Here is a 7,635-nt window from a genome sequence, read left to right as displayed (position 1 = left end):
TGACGTTATTTTTTAAGGCCGAGATCGAACCAGGTTCGTAGTTATTCCCGTCGTCTTCCTTCATATCGATGGAAAATACTCAAGTATTGGTGGAAAGTATTCATTCAAAGCAGTTGCTGGGATATCAGTTTGCTCTCGACGGTCATCACGATGACTTTTGATAAATCGCCACACATTGTTCACATTTCTCTCGGTCGCACTACGGCATTAAAATTTCGCCGAGATTTGGTGATTTTTTTTTTCACGGAATCTGTGTCATTTTATTCCTATCTTGGATGTGTTTGATTTTGTCTTTTCAAAGTCATCATTGATGTCACTGGCATATTTTTAAACAAGTATCAATAAAATGCGAAAAAGCGCCATCTACATTTGTGCACATTATCTAATCGCTAACGAAATAGAGTTGTCACTTACAAGTTGTAAACAGTAAAATTCCAAATCACACAAACCGTATCACAGCATTATCTGTACTACAGCAAACAGTTAAACAGGAATTATTACCTTAAAGGATTACATTTTTCGTACACGTACAAGGTAATTGTATTTTCCTTTGGCTTATTAATCATTCCTTGGTAGGCGAAGTTACCGGTCTCTTTCATAAAGGAATTATTATTTATCATTTTCAAACTGTTGCATTACAACTGAAGTGTTGCAGACGCAAATGCCTCCATCGCTAAGCCAATTTTTGAAAATGATATTATAGTTCATTGAAATCAACTGGTATTTCCATGGCTGGTATATGACTATATGCCAAAGTGAATTGTTGTAATAAACAACCATTGAGATTCTGATGTGAATTTTGAATGCCTATACAAACAATCATACAATCCACGTTATTAGGTTGATTGATGAAAATCGAAATAAAAAAATCCATGATTTATCCGAGGTGTTTCCTGCTATGTCGTTATCGACAAGGCCACACTATTTATGCACTTTTTAATGATCACCATGAAGGTCAAACATTCCAAGAAGTATAAGGTGAGGTTATATATTGAAAGACAAAACACTAAATTATTAGACTCTTGTTCAGTTACCCTTGTATTAGACGAACGATATGGTCAGAAGTATCTACATTCCTTCATAAAACAGCATTATTTGATTTTATTGACAGGAATAGAATAAATTTTATATTCTACGTTTATTTGTGCTACATTTTTGTGGTTTAATTTCAATGTATATTCTTTAGAAATATACAATTATGTAGCGTTTAGTGTGCACTTTGCTCTATCGACAACAATGCAACCTTGTTACATTTTCTCGAAAACACGCATTGCTCTCCATACCATGACAGTCGTGGTGTGTACTATGACTTCTCCGGTTAATCAATCTTTGTGGTCTGATATTATGTAAAATATGTACTTTAGCTATATACAGCTCTGTACCGTTCCGTGTGCATTATGCTCTCTCGACAATTGTGTAACCTTCATTTTCTCGGAAGCAAAGCAATTCATTGCAACTTTCAGTCAATTTATTTCATTCAGTATCATAATTTGCTACGTAAAGTCTTCAAAATTTCGACGTTCGAACTTAATGTTTTCTATCGAAGACGTTTAGATATAAAACAGATTAAAGGCTATCATTTTAATGCCATCCTACTGCAGTACTATAATGATCACATAATCTTACTATTTGTAGGAGTACACAATTTCTTGATGTAAAATACCTTTTTCATGAATACCGTACACACCACAATACATTGGGTGTCTCATCTTATTGCAGGTCTAACTGAAAAACAGTGACATTGGTCACATAAGGCAGTTCGATAACTTTCTTAATATAGTAAATATGTTTACGCGAAGATTAAATGTCAGATACCCTAAATTATTCAAAATTCCAGTTCAACAATTTAAACTAATCTAGGCTCAGACTGTACACGGTAAAATAAAGCTAAATTTCCATAAAACACCAATTCATGTAAAGTTCAGAGCACAAGTAATTCTAACTACAGATACAAAGAAACGGTTAAATTAATTTTGTGACTAAAATCAACAGAAAGTTGGGTTTCAGCGGGGCGGTTGTTTCACACTTGCCGTCATACTTTCTGCTTGCGCTTGTCGCCTAGCGACAGCCAAGATTGAGGTCATAACATAGATAATAGCCTCCTTGTGGAGGAATATTTATTATATATCGTAAGAAAATATTGTTTACGCTGGTTGGTGGCTTTCCGAACTGATACAGCAATCATGGAAATAGCTAAATTGGTCATAAAAAGTTAAAATTAATTTTATTATTTTGTTTATTTACAAACTTTACTGAGTCTCGTAACCGATGATGAGCGGTATGCCCCATGGTCCCATGTATCATGGCCTTGAAAGAGGAACTAGGACCTACGCTATCAGAGCTTATCATTTGTCCTGTCAGGAGTCCGTCTGTGTATGCCAACAACAGCACAACAACAACAAGAACAACAACAAAAACGACAACAGCAATAAACATAGCTAATGGCAGTACTATCAAAATCCAGGACTCTAGTTTTAGCATTATCAACGCCCGTCTTTTACCTTATGACCTGCTGGTAAGGGTGATAATAAGCCTCCGTGTTAGTGATTTGTAGAACAAATTCATTGAGGGGATTAGGGAGGAAACTAACAGATGCGGACTATTTTCTGTGAAATACTATACAGAGATACCGAAGGTAAATTCATAGCCACACAAATAAACAGACAAGGCTTGTGTAATTAAAATATTCATTATATTATATTTATTGACCATAACTTCTGGACGGAATATTTCTTTCAATACTCTGATTGCTGCGTAATATTGATATATCATTTGACATCCTTCCTTTAACATGGTCACCTGCATGCGTGCGAATTTGTGAGAATCATTACAATGCAATGGTGTATATCAATGTTTTCGGACTTCTAAAATGCGACAGAGCGTCTTTTTTCCTTTCGTGATTCAATATTATTCCTGTCCTGCCGGAGGATGATCATTATCAATATCTTGCTTCACAATGGATTACATTAGATGATAGACTTTTGGTCTGAACAAAATTAAGCCGAGTCGGTAATATAAAGCTGCTTTCTCGAGATTGAGTGCACTTCTATGACGACCCTCTATTCCCGATAAACGATAACCAACGTTTTGTATGCAGTATCGGATTTCTTTAGTGTATATAAAATGTATTAATGGTTACAATAAATTTTGTATAGACAGCGCTCAATGTAACACTGAAACTGACCCGTGTTAGATTATATTAGCCAAGGTATATTAGAATCCGAAAACCAGTGATTCTGGAGAGCCGCTTTAAATATTTGTGTGAAAGACTCTATTATTCAATTGAATACACTATTAGCAAAGGCCAGATAATTAAACTTGTTGTGCCTTATTCAGAGACGGTGTATTTTTCTATAATCGTTGCTTTGCCATGTGAGTTTTATTTTTTGATTCATGCTATCTTAAAGAAGCGGGCAGTTCCTGATGCTTTGGATTGTGAGAACTTAAATGTGCGATCGATTTGTTCTAATGAGCTGTATTATCATGCTAGTGAAAGATTGTTTGACAAATGCTCATACTTCACTCACTTTCTGCGTGGCAGATGCAAGCATGTCAGATGACGAATATGAGATCACCGACACCATGGCTAAAGGTTGCGGCACACGCAGTGGAACACTCGACAGATTCTGACCGGTCTTTCTTTGGGTTAAATATGACAAGTTAATATTGTTAGAAGAAATAAGATATAAAGTACCGGCGGTAGGCTAGGCATTTCTCACTATTTCTGGGTTGTGCGAGTACTACATGACTCAAGTTTTAAAGCCCCAATCGCTGCTTATCTTGTGCATTATTTTTGTGATTTTATTTTCAAAACAAAGTTGGTTCGTGTAAGTGTGCTAACTGAAGGACGTGTATAGAAGTATCACTGCTCTGTGATTTGGCCCATGCCTATGCGTTTTAATTGGCTGAATAATGAATGGGTGCTGCAGTCATAAAATGGCGCCCCAACGGAAAAGTACAAAACATGTTGTATTGCCTACACGTACACTTCTTGGTCATAAAAGAAACAAGCACGATTGCATTTACTTGAATGCACAGCACACAATAGCCAACAGTTTTTTTGTAATATTTATTTTCTCTGTCATATAATCAGTTTTTGAAAATGACGGGAAATCTAAAGTAATGTAAAAAAAAAACCGTAAAGAACGTTTGAAATTACATACCACATTTGACACTTATAGGACAGTGTTATACACTTTTTGGGTCTTATTCAAAGAAAACTCTTGGAAAACTGAGAATAGATTTTGAGATTGTATATTACACATTCGTAGCTATTGGAACTTTCATTTATGTCCGTAGACCAAATTGCAATATCACATTACTTTATCTAAAATGTCGCGTACGGAACAAACTGATCTGTTTTCTGCCGAGCGTCACAGCCATCGGGTTGCCTGCTAATCAAGAACATTGACATCATCGACAAAATAGCGTCAAAAGCTTATTTCTTACTTTCTATGTCATAACTATATAGGATTTAATTTGACGTGCCAATGTTTATTTTTCAGAAGCTTATTCTCAGCTGAGTAGACCATTGGAGTACATATACAAAATGGTCGTTTAAAGGACTAACACATCCTCACAAAGAGAGCTGTGATGATTGTTGCATTGTTTCAATAACTGGTTTCACTGATAATGGATGTGAAAGAAGTATATAAGGCGGGACGAACCATATAACACAAAAAAACAGTCACAACAAAATAAATAAGTTTCTGCGAGAATTCAGATGCTCCAAGATTAATTAGTCGGTAAATAAACGATCATTGTGTTGGTGGCCGCTTTATGGAGTTAGAATAAAAATGCTGTTTTCGCCCAGTAATTAAGTAAGACGTCTAAGACTTGCCTTTGTATACTCAAATCAGCATAAATGTACTCCATAGAAATAGAAGCAATTATTTATTATACTCCGTAACCCAAAGTTGGCGCTACATGCTGGTTGTTATTTACCAAGCCCGTCTAGCTCGTCCGATACAAATTGTTACCAAGGCCACACATCGCTCAGGCGACATCAAGCGATGATAAATTCAAGGACAAGCAGAATTGCATTGAATTTCGTTATTTAAGGAGTGGTATTATTGTATGAAACAAATTGTGTTTTGGCTGCGATTGCTTTGCCCGACAGCTTAGAAACGGCGCTTTGTTCTACTTTCATTGCTGTGATCATCGGGAGTCCACGCCACTTTACTGTGTGATGTGAGGTTTTAGTCCAAGTTCAGAGTACCTGTTCTACGTATGGGCACTGGGAACATAATTTTGTGGTTACGATCTACGTATTACTACTGTGGATTCTTTTGAACATTCAAAGATGTTCTGTTTCGATGAGTGATTTATATAGTAGGAAGTTTGTGCCATTATTCTACGTGGACTATCAAAATACTATATGTCAACACAATAACAGGTTTGGCAATGAAGTACTCAGCTATCGATGTTAATATTCGAAGATTTTGCCTGCAACAGTCCATGGCACTTGTGAACAGTGCGTCGGCATTTTGTTTTTCGATCGTGATCATAATGCAACTATAATGTGTGGTCCCTTTCAAGCTTTATCTAGAGGGGCAACATTACCTATTTAATGAAGAAATAAATAGCTTAGTGTTTCTTAAGGGTATAAGTTGTAATGTTTTTTGATATTCTGAGTCATGTTTTTGAACGATCACATTGCGGCTGTCATTGGATCGTGGGGTAGCGACATTGATCAAAATGCAACCATAATGTGTCGTCCCTTTCAAGCTTTATGTAGAGGGGCAACATTACCCATTTAATGAAGAAATAAATTGATTAGTGTTTCTAAAGGGTACAAGTTGTAATATTTTGTGATATTCTGAAAATAACAACCCACAAACGTCATGTTTTTGAACGATCACATTGCGGCTGTCATTGGATCGTGGGGTAGCGACATTGATATAACGGCCAATTGAACATTGTCGGTCTCCTTTGTTTAAGGTGTAAATCGTGTGTTTGTTCATATCACGGAGTGTCACAAAGAAACCAGCCACTTATAGAAGGACTGTGGTTTGCCCGAAAATTAAAGTCGCGGTTACACGTGTATTTTTTTTAAACCCGAGGGTATCCAATTAGTCACTCTGTAGATATTCCTTGTTACCAATCTAAACGATCTCACGTTTACACGTCAATCAACAAGGTATAAATTTAGTTCGGGTCAAGCATCCTCAACGGTATTCACTGGACCAGAGAACAATCGCTAGCTCGCAATGGCGGACAACTGCTGTCTATGTAGCTCCCCTGATGTCGATATCCATTCCGTTTTAAGATCAATGAGTCGCCGTCGAAGAAAACGAGCAAGTTTATGTTTCCTTTACCTGTGTCTCATCATGAATCCTGCACTGCACCAGTGTATTGGTCGATATGGACAAACACACAAACAAAACACTATCGTACTCATTAAAATAAACTTCCATACACCTATTCTAAACGAAACAAACACTATCGTAACACTGACAATTAAATAGTAAGGTGGGGATCCTATTTCACACATATCCGAAACGAAACAAACAGCAATGCAACGCAAACGTTTTGATGATGACCTCATAAACTTTCCTATCTCTCGACCATGGACGTAAAAAAAGATTGTTTTACATCCATGCTTCGGCCGTCAATCATACGATGACGTTTTCATCTCTCCAGATGGAAATGAGTACATTGTAGTTTGATTTAATCAAACTACAATATACTCATTTCCATCAGTTCGTCCTGTGACCAATTTCTGTCACGATCGCCCGAACTTCTTGCTTCGACACCGTCCATCGTGGTAATGGACCACAAGCCCGAAGACAGGATATAGTTCGGCGTTTAGTTCGGTGCTCTGGTCACACGTGTAAATAGGCCATTGTTTAGTACGGAGCACCGAACCTGGACCAGCCCTTCCACACCGAATTAATTTAGTTCTTTGTTAGTTCGGTGTTGTCTGGTCACACGTCCAACTGATACGGGTTTAAATTTAATCATCAAGTGTCAGCTCCGGAGTAAACACGCACGTGTAAACCCCATATAAATCGCACACCCATGCGGATTAGCAAAAGCCGTGGATAGTGTACATATCGGTACTAAAATCTTTATATGAACTGCACAGAGTAGTCCATTGTAATACATAGGGGTGAATGTTTAACAGTGACATTGTATGTTCTGTTTCCCTTGTAAATATAACCGATTTTTGAAAATGGCGGGACATCAAAATGGCCGTTAAAATTTGAATTCACATATCAAATGTTCCAAAAAGAAATTGTTTCCTAATGCAGTAAAATCCCATGTCCCTTCAGAGGGTATGATTGAGAGAACACCAGGAGAAAGTACGAGGATATTTTTGAGTTGAACAACTTCACTTTATTTTGCTAAATATTTGGAGCACTTGTTTTGACTAGGTTTTGGCCAGTTGAAAATTATGTCTGACTCAGGGTCGTAAATATGGTTCTTTCAATGGTAACACTCACTTAATCAACCTATGACCGGTGAATGTCAAATAGCCACCAATCAAAAATTCGTCGGTCACGTTAATTTATAGCGGCTGCAATACATATATATATATATATATATATATAATATATATATATATATATATATATATATATATATATATATATATATATATATATATATATATATATATATATATATATATAT

This window comes from Ptychodera flava, unplaced genomic scaffold (genome assembly GCF_041260155.1).
Source record: "Ptychodera flava strain L36383 unplaced genomic scaffold, AS_Pfla_20210202 Scaffold_64__1_contigs__length_706160_pilon, whole genome shotgun sequence".
NCBI lineage: Eukaryota > Metazoa > Hemichordata > Enteropneusta > Ptychoderidae > Ptychodera > Ptychodera flava.
The sequence above is the reverse complement of the archived record's forward strand: the minus strand, read 5'-3'. Positions refer to the sequence as shown.